Raw genomic sequence first — 20,136 nt, 5'->3', positions numbered from 1 at the left:
GAAAAGAGTAAAGCTGAGTTTGTTTACCACTTTCTTTATGCTACTGTATGCAAAAGTCAAACCATTATGCTTCCTAATTCTTCGCCAATTTTCGCGCTCACAATTTATTTCAAATTAACGTATATGTGTGTGGAAGATATTGTATTAAAGAAAACATATTCTCATACATGAATCTCAGAGATTAAATTTCGAAGTTTTCAATTATAAGTTAAAGACCTCTCGTAGATCATTTCCTTGTTATTGACATGCTCATAATTTACGAGTTTACAGCTATTGGTTACTTTTAAACTAGTTTTCAAGGGTAACTACATAAAAATAGCCTACTGCTAGATTCTCCATTTCCTACTATTTTACATTTCTACTTTCAGTTTAAAAATCAAATTTCATCAAAATCTTAAATGAGACCGGTCACATTTAGTAATATTCTATGACATTTATTACTTATAAACATATTGTTAAAGTATATTAAGAGACCAAAATACCCATTAAACAGAGTAAATAAAATCTGAAAAGTAGATCCATCGGAAGCACCGAGAACAAGGCAAACAATGAAAATTGCAGACTCGGTTTGATTGAGTCTGTTCATGAGCAGTAATGGAAAATGCAACACTGCCCACGCCCCCTAGCACCGGCTTAAGCAGTATGCAATCTTCAAATCTAAATGAGTTGAAATCAATGATCCCGAAGGACCAGAAAATATAACAACACTGAGATGAAGTCGGGGCGAATTTTTACGGCCGCCACGCAGCACTTAACATCCACTGTTGTGAAGTAAATAAAATCTGAAAAGTAGATCCCTCGGAAGCACCGAAAACAAGACAAACAGTGAAAATTGCAGAATCGGGTTGATTGAGTCTGTTTATGAGAAGTAATGGAAAATACAACATTGCCCACGCCCCCTAGCACCTGCTTAAGTAGTATTCAATCTTCAAATCTAAATGAGTTGAAATCAATGATCCCGAAGGACCAGAAAATATTACAACACTGAGATGAAGCCGGGGCGACTTTTTACATCCACCACACAGCATTTAACACCAGCTGTTGTGAAGTAAATAAAATCTAAAAAGTAGATCCCTCGGAAGCACCGAGAACATGGCAAACAGTGAAAAATGCAGACTTGGTTTGATTGAGTCTGTTTATGAGCACCGGCTTAAGCAGTATTCAATCTTCAAATCTAAATGAATTGAAATCAGTGATTTCTGAAGGACCAGAAAATATAACAATACTGAGAAGATACATATACAAATTTATGTTTTATTGATAGTTTGTAATACACTGGCATCACCTCGTTCTCTCTAACATGAAATTACTTTAAAAGCTGAGCATTTCTTTTCATTTCTAATTTTTTCACCTTTCCCAGAAATTTTCGCTATGGACATTTTTTAAGGTTCACATATATCTACTTTAAAATTATTTACTTCATCGTTTTTATTGATCATTTGGGCATGTCATCATGCCCGTCTAAGGTAAAAACAAGGCAAATAAATGACCAATTTGAAATTGGTATTCAAATATAAGATATAAGAACTGAAGCAAACTATGAGTCTAATTTCATGACAAATTATTTTTGTTGAGATTTCTTTTCTGTGTTAGTTCTGTACTTATAATATTACATATTTGATACATATAATTACATAAATTCCCAAATTAACAAGTGATATTTCTTTTATTATTTTTTTCCCAAATTTAACAGGTGAGCTTTATATGACGCCCTTTTCATGATAAACACGTTCAAAGGCGCTTTACATATAGCAAACGCAGTCACACAGGGCGCGAAATTCATCCTCTACTAGTACAGACACAGAACGATCTGACTAGAGGAACATAGTGAGATAAAGCCATCCGTTTGAGATATAGACTGCGAATAGACAGTCTGGTTCTTAAACGTTCCCGGTGCATAGCACCGATACACACGAAGCCGTCTTTCCTGGGAAGACCCAGTAGAGGCCTCTAAGTTAGGTGGGAGACACTCAAGAGCATCTCAGAAATTCCAAGCGCCTGGACCAGGATTTACGCACCTAAAGACTGTAAATAAAACAAACAAGCGTTTTAAATAACTCTGTAGGAAATGGACGAGTAAACTTTTCCTCAGCGTCCCATTATACTCCGTTCTTAATCCTGTTTTAAACAATATGTAGATACATTTTAATGGGTACTCATGTGAAAAACTATATTGGACGAAACCTTCTGCTAGAAAATTCAATGTAATCAATATCAACAGATTACTAGATAGGAAAAAAGCATCAAAACTAAAGAAAACGATATTGGATTTCCTTGTCCGAGTTTCACATCAATATTATATTGTCCATTGGATTTCCTTGTCCAAGTCTCACATCAATATTATACTGTCTATTGGATTTCCTTGTCCGAGTCTCACATCAATATTATATTGTCCATTGGATTTCCTTGTCCGAGTCTCACATCAATATTATATTGTCCATTGGATTTCCTTGTCCGAGTCTCACATCAATATTACATTGTTCATTGGATTTCCTTGTCCGAGTCTCACATCAGTATTATATTGTCCATGCTTAATCATATTATTCCAACCCGCCCACTAAGCTCAGTAGGGAGAGCGTTGGTCTACGGATCGTGGGGTCGCGAGTTCGATCCCCGGGCGGGGCGTATGTTCTCCGTGACGATTTGATAAAAGACATTGTGTCTTAAATCATTCTTCCTCCACCTCTGATAATTCATGTGGGGAAGTTGACAGTTACTTGCGGAGAACAGGTTTGTACTGGTACAGAAACGAGGAACACTGGTTAGGTTAACTGCTCGCCGTTACATGACTAAAATACCGTTGAAAAACGGCGTTAAACCCAAAACAAACAAACAAACAAACATAATCATATTATTCCATTGATTATACATCTGATATCAATTGGAACAGCTTGATATAAAGCCAATACAATAGATGGCCTAAAACGGACCCTCAATGAACTCTATTCCTTTATGACTTTCCTAGTTATCTTTATCATTTTCATATTGTACGTAATAACATGGCTTACTGATTCGGGTTCACAATCTGCATAATTTGTTACTTTGACTTTTTGTCCTAGCGTTTGAGTTTGTTATCCTTGACAAATAAATGTTTGTGTTGGAAGGTTCTGATGTTTCAATACTGTAAAGTATTAGTGAATTGCGCTTTGTTTTTCATTTGCTTTTGAATATTTTTTGTTTGTATTTGTACGTTTTATAGTATTCATCTTTTCATAAGAATTTCATAATGATATTTGTTTTAATGTCTTATTGGATCAGCAATTTATTGTTGATATTTGTTACTACTGTTGGTAGTGGTGGTCTTGTTGTTACATCATCTCCAGTGAATTATAGACATACAACAGTGAAATATGTATGATAGATTGATAAAATTTGGTTAAAACAATTGATAAACATAAAATAATCAAAGCCCTAAAGGGCTAAATGCAGTGGCAAATTTTAACTATAAATAATGCTAAGCATTTTACTTCAGATATCCATCCTATTAGCTCATAGGGAATACATTTATATTAGACAACGTTTGAAAATGAATGCTTTATAAAATGAATCTAACTGTGAGTTTAGTGATTCCCTTAAACGGATATTTTCTCATTACAATTTAACACAACCAGTATAGCTCCCTATTAGTCCCCATGGTACATTGAAAATCTTACAACAAAGGGAAACGTTTACTAGCTAGAATAGTTCTGGAGCGATGATTTCTATATCACTCGGGTAACAGCCGGTCATTCATTTTAGAACATGTTCAATACACAATGACAATCTAGCGATTCTTCAAGATATAAGTCAAGCAATCCGTTCCTCACTATAAACGATGTTGAATTGTCATACTACGTTAGCTTTGGAGTTTTGCCATAGTGATAAAAATGTCTGCGTACCAACCTCTTTATTAAAAACTGTTAACACTTAAGTTATGTAAAATCCCTGACTACATTTTGTATGTTTTGTATATCCTTTAATGTGGGATAAAAGCCTTCGCGTATTTAAATTGTTTAGTTTATACAAATTACTAGTAATTAGTAGGATCAACGTATTTGTAACTTTATATAGTTTTTTGGCCAACAAAATATAATTAACTTCATATCTATTAAACCGATTATTTCTACATTTTGGATGTAATTTGGAAATACTTATGCAATTGCTCGAAGACGTTTCAAACTTCATGTCATAACGAAGTGGCTTTGGCTGCCCTTTTAGTGGCTTATCTTAAAAAAGAACATTTGTTTGATTATTTCTACCGTTAAGATCAAAATATCTTTCACTAGTTAACACAAGGTCTTACATTTCTCACCCCTGTGAAAATATTGTATCCGTTCTGTGAAAGATATTTTAAACCATTAGATATCTGGTGTGAATTTTCCAGATTTCTGTTATATTATCATACCGATCTAAAAATTAGCTACTATATTTACAATCAAACCTGTCTGTAAAGAACACCATTGAGAGAGCCAAAATGTGGGAGGTGGTCTTACTTTCACTGGTTAAAATACACTGTAAATGTTAAAATGGGAAACAAAACATGTGGTCTTTAGAGCCAGGTGGTCTCTGTTCAGAGGTGGTCTTTAACACAGGTTTGACTGTACTTATATGTAACTAATAGTATAGTGCAGAGAAATATTTGACTTTTGTCACTTTTATCTAAATGTATTAGCCTTGATATATTGTTTTATATGCTATGTAGCTGTACATGTTAATATTTCATAATGCAATTTTAACATCATAGTTTTTTATTGTGAAGAGACTGCAGCTTAATGCATCATCTTAATACTAGACGTGTTTGCTTTTCTTTTTGCGTGATACTCGGGATTAATGTAAATGCGTTGTTGTAAAAATTATGACATTGTTAGGAGAAAACATATATTTGTGCGCAGTATGATAAATCTATTCTAAATGATTTTTCGTGATATTTTGTTAACATTTCATTACATTTAGATAAGGATTTCTCATCGTACTAAAATATATGTTCTTTTTCAGATGTAATTAGTCCTTGGTAAATTCATACAGTAGTTTACATGTGCTGTGGCAAAGAGATGGATGTGCAAAGTGCTTTGTGTTACTTTATTTTCTTATTGTTCATGCCAACATGTTTAGGACAGTTATTACATGCGGATATTCTGACACAATTCTTCAATGCAGATTCTAAAATCAGACCTGCACAAAATACAAGACAGAAGATGCGTATTAAAAATGGAAACCAACTGAAACAGACAGATATAATGAAAGACTATTTAGACATTTTATTACATAACGGTCATCGCAAAAACAAAAGTTTTCAAAGACCACCAATGAGACAAAAAGTTTCGCAAGATACTGGAAAATCATATCTGACGCAAGATACTCGAAATTCTTATCTGAAAGGACATAGACAATTTGCAAAGATAAGGGAAATAATGTCAGATGGTAAATTACGCGGAAGTACTTTGACTCTGTTCAAAAAGCCACATGAAAGACAATTACACAAAATATCTACACAAAATGTCAATATGATGTCAAATTTTCCTGGTGTCAAAGAACACAAATCAACGTTGAGTAGAACAAACGAAATATTGCAAGCAATATGGAAACACAGAGGCTGGAAAACAGAGTCTACAGTTAAGACAACAATACGACCACCAACAGTGAGCATGACGTCGAGACTACCGTTACAAACAACTTCTGGAAAGCTAATAAAGCAAAAGTCTGTGGATGTACCACCATTGCCACAAGCAAGCACAAATACCTCACCAATAAATGAAGTGACTAAACGCATACCCTTACACTTTACAACAAAGGGAATATTAATGACTGCTCTTTCCACCGATCCGTCAACGTTTACTGCATCATCAAATGATACATCAGTATCTGAACAAACAACAATTTTATTGCCTTTACCAACAACCACTGCGACATGGAGACCAGAGCAAGCAACAGTTACATTGCCTTTACCAACGACCAGTGTGACATTGAGGCCAGAGCAGACAACATTAACATTGCCTTTAGCAACGACCACTGTGACTTTAAAGACAGAGCAAGCAACAGTTTCATTGCCTTTACCAACGACCACTGTGACTTTGAGGCCAGAGCAAACAACATTTACATTGCCTTTAACAACGACCACTGTGACATTGAAGCCAGAGCAAACAACAGATCCTTTGCCTTTACCAATAACTACTGTGACTTTGACGCCAGAACAAACGATCACACAAGGAATGAAAACGCAAACACCACTGACACCTTCGTCAACAGCTAAAGTGAAGTCTTTACAACCGACACAAACAGTTGAACCAGTAGAATTGAAACCAGTAGATGTAATCATGGAAGTCACGAAAGCATCGATCACGAAACTGAAAACATCAGACAGTGTCAGTGGCAAGACAACGACTGGCCTGCCTTATTCGCTCAGTTCATTTTCTGATCGAATCACTGCAGCAGGAAGTTTTACTCAAAGTATGGAAAGGATATCAAGCACAACATTAAAACAAACACCTACAACAAAATCTCCGGGACATAATACAACCATCGTGACAACACCGTTGATACCAATGACAATGTCATCTATTCATCAAAGTGTCAAAACTGAAAACTATGTTAGGAATGCAACGGAAAAACACACTATAACACAAGATTTTCGTCCGCGAAATGACACCGTGAGTCCGGATGTTTTAAGCGAGACAAAAATATTAGTGTCAGATAATACCAACCCGTTTTTCGAAAAGCTAAAAAATCCAAATTTTTGGAATTTCTTGAATATTAAGCAAAATAAAGATAAAGATACAACGACCAAAGCAAATACCGTTTGCAGTAAAGAGTGTACAATTGTTCAGAATGTTTGCAAAAACGGAGCAACGTGTGTTAATTCATGCACAGGATTTACGTGTATTTGTGCACAAGGTTTCACTGGATATTTTTGTGAAAAAGTTGCAAAATCAGAAGTTACAACTGAGCCAGTAACTACTATCAGTCCATTAACCAAACCATGAACAATTTGATTTACATTAAACATATTATTATTTACGTACATTATACATTAAAAGCAACATGCATTTTCGTAAATTGCGTCTTGATGTTACAAAATCCAGATATATATACTATGCATTCATTCTCCGAAGCATTAGTGGGATTTTGTTTGAATTTCAATCTATATTTGTTTAATAACCCTAATTCTATGACCATTTGTAAACTTCTGGCAAAATTACAATTTATTTCGAAAATTTGTTTTTAACGTTTGTCCCAAACTGACAAAAATGTACTAGCATCTTCAACTAATTTTGTTATGATAATTTTATAACCATGATTATAATATAATTTATAAATGTATAATTTTGTAATATTTCAGTTAATTACTACAGTTATGCTAGATATTTATGAAATCTGATTTAATGATGCGGTTTATGTACTTGAAAATACATAAATATTCATTTTTGTATTAGTTATTCACATAAAATGCATTTATAATTTTTAGAAAAATAATAGTGTGACAATGCGTATATATCAATAATTTGCTCAGAGGTGCACTTGAAATCTAGCTTAATTATGTAATGGTCTTGTATATTTTTTAAGGCTACGTTAAATGCATTTCTGTTTCTAGTAAAATGGCAGGTTAACTGTCAAGTTCATCCATTGAGAGCGACTATTAATATTTTTATAAAGAATGCTCTTAGTTCTTTTGTTTGTTCTTTTACACAAACCGGCCAAGGTGATTACAGAGTTTACCTTTATACCAGTGCAAATTTGAAAAAGAAAAGAAAAAATACAACTCTCAGGAAGTGATAAAAACTAATACATCTTGACATATACAGTCATGTATACTTGCTTTATACAAGACGCGAAGTGAATGTGAAATGATATTAATTTCAGTAGTATTCATAAATTTGTTACATCATCCGTGATAAAATAGCCTAATTACTTTACCTTTCCGCAAATAAAAGGAGATTGAAATACATCGCACGTGTTTTTGCCATATAGCCGTTTCAATTCATTAACTGAAATTGCTAAATGAAATAACTGATTTAAATACTATCAACAGTAGTAAAAAGCGCTCATCTAGTAAGAGTAAAGCAATCAATCGGATATAGATATCAATGATCATTTGAGCGATTTGTAACTAAATTCAATAAACAACATATAATTTCTGTAACATCTTTAGACATCTAAGGACGTTTTCAGAAATGTATTTGTATTTTTTAGTTCGACTATTCAAAGAACAGGTAAAGCTTTTGGACTCGCCCGTGCGCCGGCGCCCGCGTCGCCGTCGGCGACCGCGTCCAGATTTGGTTACGTTTTTGTATGTAAGCTGGTATCTCAGTAACCACTTGTGGGAATGGATTGAAACTTCACACACTTATTATGTCTCCCACCGCACAGTGGTGTGGGAGACATATTGATTTACTCCTCTGTGTGTGTATCTGTCTGTCACAAATCTTGTCCGCACTCTAAGTCGAACAATTCTCACCCGAACTTCATCAAACTTAAATTAAATGTGTTAGACCATAAGACCTCGGCCAAGTTCGATAACTAGCCAAATCGGCCCAGGCATTTCGGAATTTATGGCCCTTGAATTACCGTAAACCGCTCAGGTCTTGGAACCCAAAAGGACATATGCGCTACTAATCATTAGTAGTATTTGAGTCCTTTTGGGGTCCTTTATGTGCGCTTTAAGTCCAGTCTTCACCAAACTTAAACAAAATGTGTTTGTCTGTATGTCCTTGGCCAAGTTCGATAACTAGCCAAGTCGGACCAGGTTTTTCAGAATTATGACCCTGAATTACCAAAAATCGGCCGAGTCGAACATTTCTCATCCGATCTTCACCAAACTTGAACAAAATGTGTTTGACCATAAGTCCTCGGCCAAGTTGGATAACTAGCCAAATCGACCCAGGTACTTCCAAATTATAGCTCTTGAATTACCGAAAAGCGGCCTTTTTACTCTTGGCCGCGCTCTAAGTCGAACATTTCTCATCCGAACTTCACCAAACTTGAACAAAATGTTTTTGTCCATAAGTCCTCGGCTAAGATCGATAACTAGACAAATCGGCCCAGGAACTTCCAAATTATGGCTCTTGAATTACCGAAAATCGGCCTTTTTACTCTTGTCCGCGCTCTAAGTCGAACATTTCTCATCCGAACTTCACCAAACTTGAACAAAATGTGTTTGTCCATAAGTCCTCGGCTAAGTCCGATAACTAGCCAAATCGGCCCAGGAACTTCCAAATTATGGCTCTTGAATTACCGAAAATCGGCCTTTTTACTCTTGTCCGCACTCTAAGTCAAATATTCTCCTCCATCTTCTCCAAACTTGACCAGAATGTTTTGACCATAACTCCTCAGCTATGTTCATTTACTTGCCAAATCGCCCGAGGCACTTCAGAATTATGGCTCTTGAATTACCGAAAATCGTCCTTTTTACTTTTGTCCGCGCTCTAAGTCGAACACTTCTCATCCGATCTTCACCAAACTTGAACAAAATGTGTTTGTCTAAGTCCGAGGCCAAGTTCGATAACTACCCAAACTGGCCCAGGTACTTCCAAATTACGGCCCTTGAATTACCGAAAATCGGCCTTTTTACTCTTGTCCGCGCTCTAAGTCGAACATTTCTCATCCGATCTTCACAATGTTTTTGACCATAACTCCTCAGCCAAGTTCATTAACTTGCCAAATCGACCGAGGCACTTCAGAATTATGGCCCTTAAATTACCCAAAATCAGCCTAAGGTATATTTGTAGTGAGTAAACAGCATATAAAGACTGACTTACTATTTAGATCATGAGGCAGTTGTGGGAGACATGCGCTTTTCTCAAAAGCAGCTCTAGTTTACTGTGATAAACTGACTTACACTGCACAAGTTCTATAACTCTGTTTTACTTTTTTACAAAATAATGCTCTTTTTTCGACTTAGAAATTTTCGGTTAAGGTTTTGTATGTAAGCTGGTATCTCAGTACCCACTAATGGGAATGGATTGAAACTTCACACATTTGCTCACTGTCATGATCTGCCATGCACTGTGCAGAGGTCCATATCTCTACTTTGTATTTTATCAAAATTATGGCCCTTTTTCGACTCAAGTTTTTTGTATGTAAGCTGGTATCTCAGTATCCACTAATGGGAATGGATTGAAACTTCACACACTTGTTCACTATCATGATATGACCTGTAGTGCATAGGTTCAATAGCTCTACTTTGCATTTGTACAAAATTATGCCCCTTTTTGAACTTAGCAATTTTTGGTTAAGTTTTTGTATGTAAGCTGGTATATCTGTATCCACTAATGGGAATGGATTGAATCTTCATACATTTGTCTACTGTCACGAGCTGATAAGCACAGTGCAGGTTCCATAACCTTGTTTTGCATTTTTACAAAATTATGCCCCTGTTTCGACTTCTGTATTATTTCAATTGACAAGGCTGTTGAATAGTCGACTATTGCTGTCCTCCGACAGCTCTTGTTTGTTTGTAGATTTAGGTCTTTTACTTTATTCAATTTACGTTATGAGATAAAGCCACAGAAAATTGTACTAACAACTCTTTTGTTTTTGGCTACAGTTTTAATATACCGTATTTCATGGCAAACTTATTAGTACAAGTGTGTATAAAAGGGTTCCTGTAAGCGAGAAGGATAAGCTGTTGACTTGGAATTCCTTGCTCCTTAAATGTATGACTTTGGGGGCCTCGTCAGATCTTCAAGTTGGGAGGCAATAAACTGGCTTGTGGAAGGTCGTTAGTTCTAATTAAATTCCCAGCTGTGTCTCATATCCTGAGGTTCGTAAATAGAATAACATTAAAAAAAATGTGCGCGATGTTATCAATACTGTTACCCATGATGTGATAATACATATTCTAAACGTTGACCTTTGGGGGCCTCGTCAGATCTTCCAGTTGGGAGGCAATAAACTAGCTTGTGGAAGGTCGTTAGTTCTAATTAAATTCCCAGCTGTGTCTCATATCCTGAGGTTCGTAAATAGAATAACATTTAAAAAAAATGTGCGCGATGTTATCAATAGGGTTACCCATGATGTGATAATACATATTCTAAACGTTGACCTTTGATAGACCCAGTCAAACCGAGATATTACTTTACTTTATTGCGTTCTGGTCAAGGGTACACTGAAAGAAACAGTTTCGAAAAATGCATTGAATGAGAAACTAGGACAAATTTTCTGTCAAGTTCAGCGGTATTTTGATATAGTTATAATATCCATTTGAAGCAAAGAATACCACAAAACAAAAGAATAGCAGATTCAGCATAATTTATTACGTTCATAAGAGATACTGAAAACTGAAAAAAAATGTTGAAAAAGACGTTAAACCCGAACACACACACACACACACACACACTGAAAAGTGCATTGGCTCTGACGCATCAGGCCTAAGTGAACCTGTAACGAACTGGTAGAGTATAACTGAAGTTGTGAATAAACAATGAATATTCTCCATCATCTCCAATGGCCATTCTCGAGACAAATACTATACATTCTTAAATATTGTGCGCCTTTCCTTACTTATAGTGAACCTTAAACTGTATCATAATTTAAACATTCTCTATATAACAAACGTATTTTAGCTTTTCAACTGTTTTGTTCCCTTTGTTATGATCAAAAACTGGCAAAGAATGATTCTGGATATGTTCGGATTTGCTAAAATGAGTGTTATTTTCCATATTTACAGTTTTATTTTGTCTTTGTTTACGCTGTTTCAATTAATCCAATATTGCATACTGCTTAAATGATAGTTCTGTGAAGGACGAAATTGTCAACTAACGTAGCAAGTGTGCTTTTGTCCAGTCACAATGCCCGATTTTTAAGGGTAACGTCAAATAAGATACTCGTCCCTTATATGACAACGTGATGTATGTTAACAACCATAAACCAGCTGAGCGTTGGGACGTCAAAACGCACATTTCCATGAGTAACCTCTGATGACATACACGTATCTTTATAACGGCGTAATGTATGCAAAACATTGTAACCAGTCAAACATGGTCACCTCTGGAATGTTCACCTTTACGTGAAATGATAGGCCATGGGAAGTCGTTAAAATATTGTATTGTAATATGTCCAGGCATCCATGCACGTATATTAAAAGCTAAAACTACTGGCTGTAAATAAAAGAAGGAATACAACGTAAATAAGTACAAATTTATAAATTGTTCGTCCACAGCCTAATTGTTCAGTACAGAATATCCTCAAAGCGATGGAAATACCGTATAATTACATTTAAAAATATAAATAATTTCTTCATAACTGTCCAATACATAACAAATATATTATGGTAGTATAGTCATGTTCTGCTGTTATGAAATGTATGTTATAAAGCAGACATATATTTATATATTGTGGTACAATTTACAACTTCTGCTACATGGAGGTGCAAATAAGGTCTCCGTTAAAGTCAATACAAGATTTTTTTGATAGATATATTTTGTTTTTTTCTCCTTTTTTATCTGTCTTTCTAATCTTCCAATTATTTGAACTATTACAATAAATATTTATGTAAACCATCCCTTAAACTTGGCTTTACTTTGAATAGTCGTGGCCATCATTCATTTTTAATATGTATTTCCGGTTCTAGAATATACATAAGTTTTAAACATGAATTATCATTTCCGTTTTCATTGATTATAACGCGGAGTCTGCCTGTAGTCCATATCTCAACACGGAAATACGCAACATTTAGAATAAAAAATATCTCTGATATGATTGTTAAAAGTTTAATATTTCCTAAAATGATGTTTATAGACAAAATAGTTTTAAATCGAAATGATTAAGCTCATTCATAAAGAAGTAATTCGGCTGTTTTTATAGATAGCTTGACCATATTTGAAAATACAGTGTAAAATGTAAGTTTTATGACACTTAGATTGAGAAGATGTCACTCTTTGCGTATTATTCAGTCCCAAATAACATTTTGTCTCATATTAATGCAGTAGGGTAACCTTGTTTAGCTGTACGATCTCATTGTTTTGTAACCAACATATGAGACGCGCCATAAGAAAACCAACATAGTGCGTTTGCGACCAGCATGGATCCAGACCAGCCTGCACATCCGCGCAATCTGGTCAGGATCCATGCTGTTCGCTTTCAAAGCCTATTGCAATTAGAAAAACTGTCAGCGAACAGCATGGATCCTGACCAGACTGCGCGGATGCACAGGCTGGTCTGGATCCATGCTGGTCGCAAACGCACTATGTTGGTTTTCTCATATGGCGCGGCTCATATCAAGTTTTAAGAAAAGAATATTATATTTTGCTAAAATGATAAATACGTGTATCAAATTAAACCGTCAGGACAATGACGTCATAAACCCAATGATAATGGCTATTATGGTTGACTGATATGACTACTCTGTGTCAAAAAATACCTTCTGATATTGTTCTATAAGATATATAAAATCTGAATATATTTTAGAATTTACAAGCCGGATAAAAATGAGTGCATTTCGATGAAAGCCAAGAGAATCGTAAAAATATTGTCTGCATTATCTTGGAAGCATACTTAACCTTTTTCATATTTGACCAGGCTTTAATGAAAGTTCGAAAAGGCTACTCATCTTTCCCTTATGAATGATTTCTTCTCGTTTTATAACAGTTTGCTAAATTAAAAAATAATGAAATTGATTAACTTATATCGCATAACATGATAACCCTTACCCTGGTAAATTTATATAATGAACTTGTCCATCTTTCAATTTGGACAATGCCATTAAATGTTAAAAGGGGTGCTTACCAAAAAGATACTGACTGAATGGCGAACAGTGCATATCTTGATCAGACTGCACGGATGTGTAGGTTGATCATGATCTACACTAGTCTCAAAGGCAGAATCAACTGTGTCCAGCATGATAAGTGTTTTAAAATAAAAGCCAACCTCTTCATTTCTATGTTCAACAGATTATTTGAAAATTATCCTGCTTTCTTTAAATACCGTACGTGTGCTTTCGGAACCTGGACGCAATTAAATGTATTTAAATTGCAGTTGTTTCCCGCTTCGCTTTGCAGATATCGTACACGTGTTTTAATCTGGATGCAACTGACTACTTTTTAATCGTGTTCCCGTCTTAGAGATATTGTACATGTTTTTTAAGCGCAGTGACATTTAGAAAAATAACACAATAAATTTAATTCCATAATGCTTTTATATCTCCCATTCTGGTGGGAGACATATTGTTTTTGTCTTGTCAATCCGTCCGTCCGTCCGTCACACTTCATTTCCGATTCATAACTGGAGAACCATTTGATCTAGAACCTTCAAACTTCATAGGGTGATAGGGCTTACGGAGTAATGACCCCTAATGTTTTTGGAGTCACTTGACAAAAGGTCAAGGTACAGGGGCCTGAACATGAAAAACCATTTCCGATCAATAATATTGAAACTTAATGGGATGACTGGACATGCCGAGTAGATGATCCCTATTGCATTCCAGTCACTTAGCCAACCATCAGTGTCTCTTTGACTTTCGCTCATGGCCCTTATTTACTTCTTGCCTGTTACAACTATGCATTAGAGACATATGCTTTTCTAGTTTTATGTTAAAATACAAAAAACAATCTGTCTAAATAGAAAGTACGTATAGTTATATTACTTTAATTGTTGAACCTGAACTTATTAGGTCAGAGTCATAAATGGGAAATAAAATATAAAGTTCAATAATACTTTCGTCTATATTAATAATAAATTCAAACCTATTACAAATATTTAAAACATTTACTGACAACAAAAATTAGAAGAAGAAATAAATGAATTTCATGTTCATTAAAATGTGGTAGCCACATCATATAAATGTTTAAAGGTATTAATTATGAACCTTTAATCAGTAGTAATAAAACATAAGGAAACTTAACTTAGAATGCAACCAAGCAAAATATGACAGTCCATGTGTTTGCTATTTGCTAGTTTGCATTTCCGCATAAATTACTCACAGAAATTTAATAAGAAAGCTCATTAATTGTTTTTCTACTTCCATACTTGGCAATTTATATCCAAAATACTAGCGTATCGTCAAGCACGTTAACATGGTCAAACATGTAAAAGAAATGAAATATATTTCCTATTTGAAATGATTCATGTTTCATTTTTCAAACTGAATAGTAAATGTATAGACTATAAATAACGAAATAGTTATCAATTATATTTCATCTTTGTCTAGGGCGTTGGTTATGATTCAAATATCAAATCTAACGATGAAATTTTATTATTCATTTGCCTTTTTACGGAACAATGCTGTTTGTTCCATTTCAAATTAAAATTCAGTCCTATGCATGTTCCTTTACTTTAAAGTTCCTTTCTATCAGAATGCCACAAAATGTATTTGTTATAACATAACTACAGCTTCAGCAGATACAATTTTTTTATATTTCATATGAAATCGCTTCTGCTTACTTACCAATTAAAGTTCATTCCAGAACGTGTTCCCATGCTTTTAAATATTAAAAAAGTACCAGTGGCGCAAAAGGTATTACTTATTATATAACTACTGTTTTAGTACACTCTATATGTCTTTGTACGAGTGTATGAAATTCCTCTTGGTTGTGAGGCTCAGAGACAAGTCTTAGAATACAAACACAATTAATCTAAAATCTGTGCTGGAAAACAACTGTTTATAGACTAATCTATACGCCTTGTTCCTGGTTCAAAGATTACAAAACTTGAGTCAGGAGACCAGGGTCGATATGAAGTCTTGCCATTAGCCAATTTCAAGAAATGTGCCGTGCCATGGGAAAACCAACATAGTGGCTTTGCGACCAGCATGGATCCAGACCAGCCTGCGCATCCGCGCAGTTTGGTCAGGCTCCATTCTGATCGCTTTTAAAGCCTATTGAAATTGGAGAAACTGTTAGCGAACAGCATGGATCCTGACCAGACGGCGCGGATGCGCAGGCTGGTCTGGATCCATGCTGGTCGCAAAGCCACTATGTTGGTTTTCCCATGGCACGGCTCAAATGTTCCCAGAAAAAAAGTAAGTCATATGCTGAAGTTCTGAGACTTGTTCATAAACTTTGACTTATAAACTTGAACCTTAAACTCTAGTGACAAAGTTCAGTAGATAATAAAGTAAGACATGAAGTTATAATATAATTATGAATGAATTATTAAACTAAAAATGATGTCATGGTTATATTATTCCTGTGTAAACGCCTGTGCGTAGGTGAAAAGACGTGCCCGAATTATAAAAGTGACAACTTGTTCCGTCTGGAGTCTACATACCGATAATATACAACTTCATTGATAAAGTGTAGCTGATTGATAGATTAATGAGAATGTACTCATAATAACGTCCTGCATTACCACCAAGGTGTGTATAAATACTACACCAGTTAGGTTTACGTTACATTACGTTTTTATATTTACAACCGCGCGTACCGTTGCACTACCATATTGTTCTTACGCAAATTGTGGAAGTGTCATTCATTAATCAATATTTGAACGCATTAAGCAAAGTGAAAGAAACCACACAGGGCAAGAATTCAGTTGGTAAAAAAAAGTTTCGTTACATATGACGAGGTAGGACTGACTCCGCAAATGTTATGCGACAAATGAATGGAAAAGTAAAAAATAATGTCAATATACATATCAGTACAATACAAAATGAAATCCTTCTCCATGCGTATCCTTCTTTGTGTAGGACTTTTACCTGATATTGTTACAACATCTTCGTCTGTTGCTCCTTATGGCAACCTACGTAATCTTCTTTTACAAAGAATAAAACGAGAAAGCCCTACAAGATCCCATTGTAGGGATCAGTGTAGAATAGGACAGTCGTTTTGCAGAAACGGAGCAGTATGTGTTTCTAAAAACTGTGGCTTCAAATGTGAATGTCCGAAGGGATATACTGGATTTTTCTGTGGACGTAAATTGCCCAAAGACGCAACAACAATTTCAGTGGATGTAACTTCGCAACTAAAGAAGGCGCCCACTTCTATACAAAAGTTAGAAAAAGTTAAGCGTGAGCAAACATCAGTATCAGGGGTTACAGCGAAAACATTGTTGGATAAATCATTATCATCACCATCATCATCATCATCATCATCATCAACAACAACAACAACAACAAAAACAACATTAACGCCGTCGCCTCAACCACCATCATCATCGACATCAGTATCACTAGCAGCTAAAAAAGCGGCCGCGCAAACTGGCGTACATGTTAACAGTCCAGCTAAGACATCAACAAGATTCTAATAATTATGCTATACTCAGATGCAGAGAATATAAAAATGCCAATAAACATGTTCTGGACTACAAATGTTTTAAAACGTATCATAAAAATGATAATTTAGACTGCCGACCAAAAAGGAACGCCAGAGGATGAACTGGTTGAATTAGTATATAGTTTCTAGTAATATATTGCATCATGCTCCGCTGTGGTGAGATCTTGTCAAGGTTTGTAATGAACTATATTTTCGATAAAAGACGTGTTTGACTATGTGGTTAGGGTAGATTTCCCGGAAGCAGAGTACACTCCAAAGACAGCAAGAGAGTCGTGCATCGCAAAGTAGGTCCGTAACAAAAAGAAAAAAAAAAACTGTAGTGGAAAGATATAGCAGATGTGTTGATTTGAAAAAAAAAATGGTTAGCAAAAGATGTGATCTACTGCGCATAACGGACAAAATCAAGACTTTCTTTGATGAAGAAATATCATTACGGAGTATTTATTTATCATCATACTAATATATACTTGTTTTGTTTTAAAACAAACAGAGAAATAGTATGGAAATATCAGTGTCCTGAAACCAGACTAATTATAAAGTTGTTGTTTTTCTAGATCTACATCTGTTGCAATTTTTACATTTTTAAATAAATTGGATGTAATTCATTATCTTATGAAAATTCAGACATGCAAAGCATCACTTTTGTTAAAAAAAGTTTGTATTTTAAACAACAGATGCACAATGGAGTTAAGTGACGTCATTTGTGTAAGTAATGCTGTAAAACGTGCCTAATATAGTTAATGACAAAGCATGTTAGTTTAGACAGAATGTAGCTGGCAATCCTGTCCATGCAAAATAAACATAACTGAAGTTCAAGTTTTGCAGCTTATTATGAATTGTCAAATATTTTGTTGATCTTTATTTTTATCGCATGTCAGTAATTTCAATTTATTATTCTATTCATGTCACTGATTTTAATTTATTATTCTATTTTTGTCTCTACAAAGTCTTTTTTTATTCGCAGTTTGAGTTTGAAGTTTATTCTTTGTGCTATGTTTTTATTTTGTTTGTGTATGTTTTTTTCTTTTGTACATGAGTCTAGAGAAATCCAGATTTGATCTTTTAAAATAAATCAGTCTTACTAAAACTTCTTGTTATATCTTCTTGGAATGAAACTTGCTGTTAATGTATTGGCCCGTCCAACTCACCTTCACTGTTCACTTTTCTGCGGTCATCCTTACTTAGTTATATCTACTGTTTGTGAGGCACGATTTCACTATGGGACGATGGGAATAAACATCAACTGAAGTTATATTTAATGAAAGATGTAATAATATGCCAGGCATTGAAACCCTCAAAACTCGTTGGACCTTAACCCGACATATTACCATTAAAATATTAGGGTTGTGCGAGTATAACGTGCTATAAACTACTTATACTACTTATACGAAACAGTATGTAAAACTAACATTCAGTTTCAATATAAGCGATGCCTAATAAGGAATTATAACTCAGCATTGACATTTAATTTATACCTTTATGTGTCTTACAAAGATCATTATCTTCCAGTCAAAAGTTTTACTGTTATTGTACATAACGCACAAATCAAAATGAAGAAATATCATTTCAATGTATTTAACTATCAACATAATACTACAAATTTATTTTGCTTTAAAACAATGGATGGGAAATCCCAATTCACGGAAATGGTACCAGGATACATGCTCAAAGAAGCATTTTTTTATGTTTTAGACTGACAATATCTGCATTTTGTAGCAATAAATGTTCGTGAAATGTGACGTCAGTTCGATTACGGTGGTGTGAGCGGTATGAGAAACATATTAAGAAGTGAATTTATGACAGCTCGTGCTAATTAAGACAGACAATATAATATAACATCAGCATAACTTACATTTGTGATTGGTCTGTGTGTTTTATTGCTAAAAAATATTGGGGTAATTTAAGTGTGAAAAAAAGTTTAGATGTTATGATTCATTGTTTTCTGTCATCTGATATTAAAGAAATATGCTTTTCAATGGAATGTACGAACACTTAAGGGAAAATAAAAGACAGGGATTAATGTACAGCTCTGGTTTTAAGGGATGTTAGAATCAGTAGCACTTTTTTATTGCAGGAGGGCTGTTTAGCACAATATGGTGCAATTCGCGCCAGTTTGCGGTGAACTATTAGTTGAAAGATTACGAAACAGGATGATACGTACTTGTCACTTGTACTTGTCACTTGTCATATTTTGCTCTTTTAAAATATACTAGTATAGAAACTAAAGACAAAATCTACGTTATACCGCAACAGCTCTTTTATATATGAAAACGTACATTATTAGAACAATTAAGGGTTCCACTATTTTTTATCCGATAATTGAAGTGGCTCCCAGAATAGCAACTGATATGATATTTACCAGTTTTTTTGTATTGTTTATTCGACATTCTGACAGGCAGCTCTATATAAACGGCCTAGTAATGAAGATGGGTACACGTTGAGTGGATAGGTCACGGGGCGGGAATTATCTTGTTGTTTCCATGTATTTGATAATATGATAGTATGTCTGGTACACTTTAATATATATGAATGGTTTGGCTTGCCATAAATTCGATCAATTCGTTTAAAATGACGATTGGTCATGGGGATCGGTGGACGAGCGGTTAAAGTGGTGGCTGTACAACATAGGGGTCGTGGATCGTGGGTTCGAGCTCATGGGGTGTGGGGTAGTGGGGGGGGGGGGGGGGGGTTCGAGTCCAACTGGGGTCACAACCACGTTCTCATATGTCGCCGTTACTGGTTTTTACAGGAGGCGGAATCGAGTGTACTTCAAATATTATTGAAGCTTTCATCCCAACCGAGCTGAAATAAATAGAGGATAATTGTTGGTTTCGGTGTAATATCACGTTATAATTTCACCGAGTGGGCACCAAAAGTGATATTTTCACGAGTGGCGCAGCCACGAGTGAAAATAACAACTTTTGGTGTTCACGAGTGAAATTACCGTGATATAACA

Source organism: Mercenaria mercenaria, chromosome 3 (assembly GCF_021730395.1).
Source record: "Mercenaria mercenaria strain notata chromosome 3, MADL_Memer_1, whole genome shotgun sequence".
Taxonomy (NCBI): Eukaryota; Metazoa; Mollusca; class Bivalvia; order Venerida; family Veneridae; genus Mercenaria; species Mercenaria mercenaria.
This window is presented reverse-complemented; position numbering follows the sequence as displayed.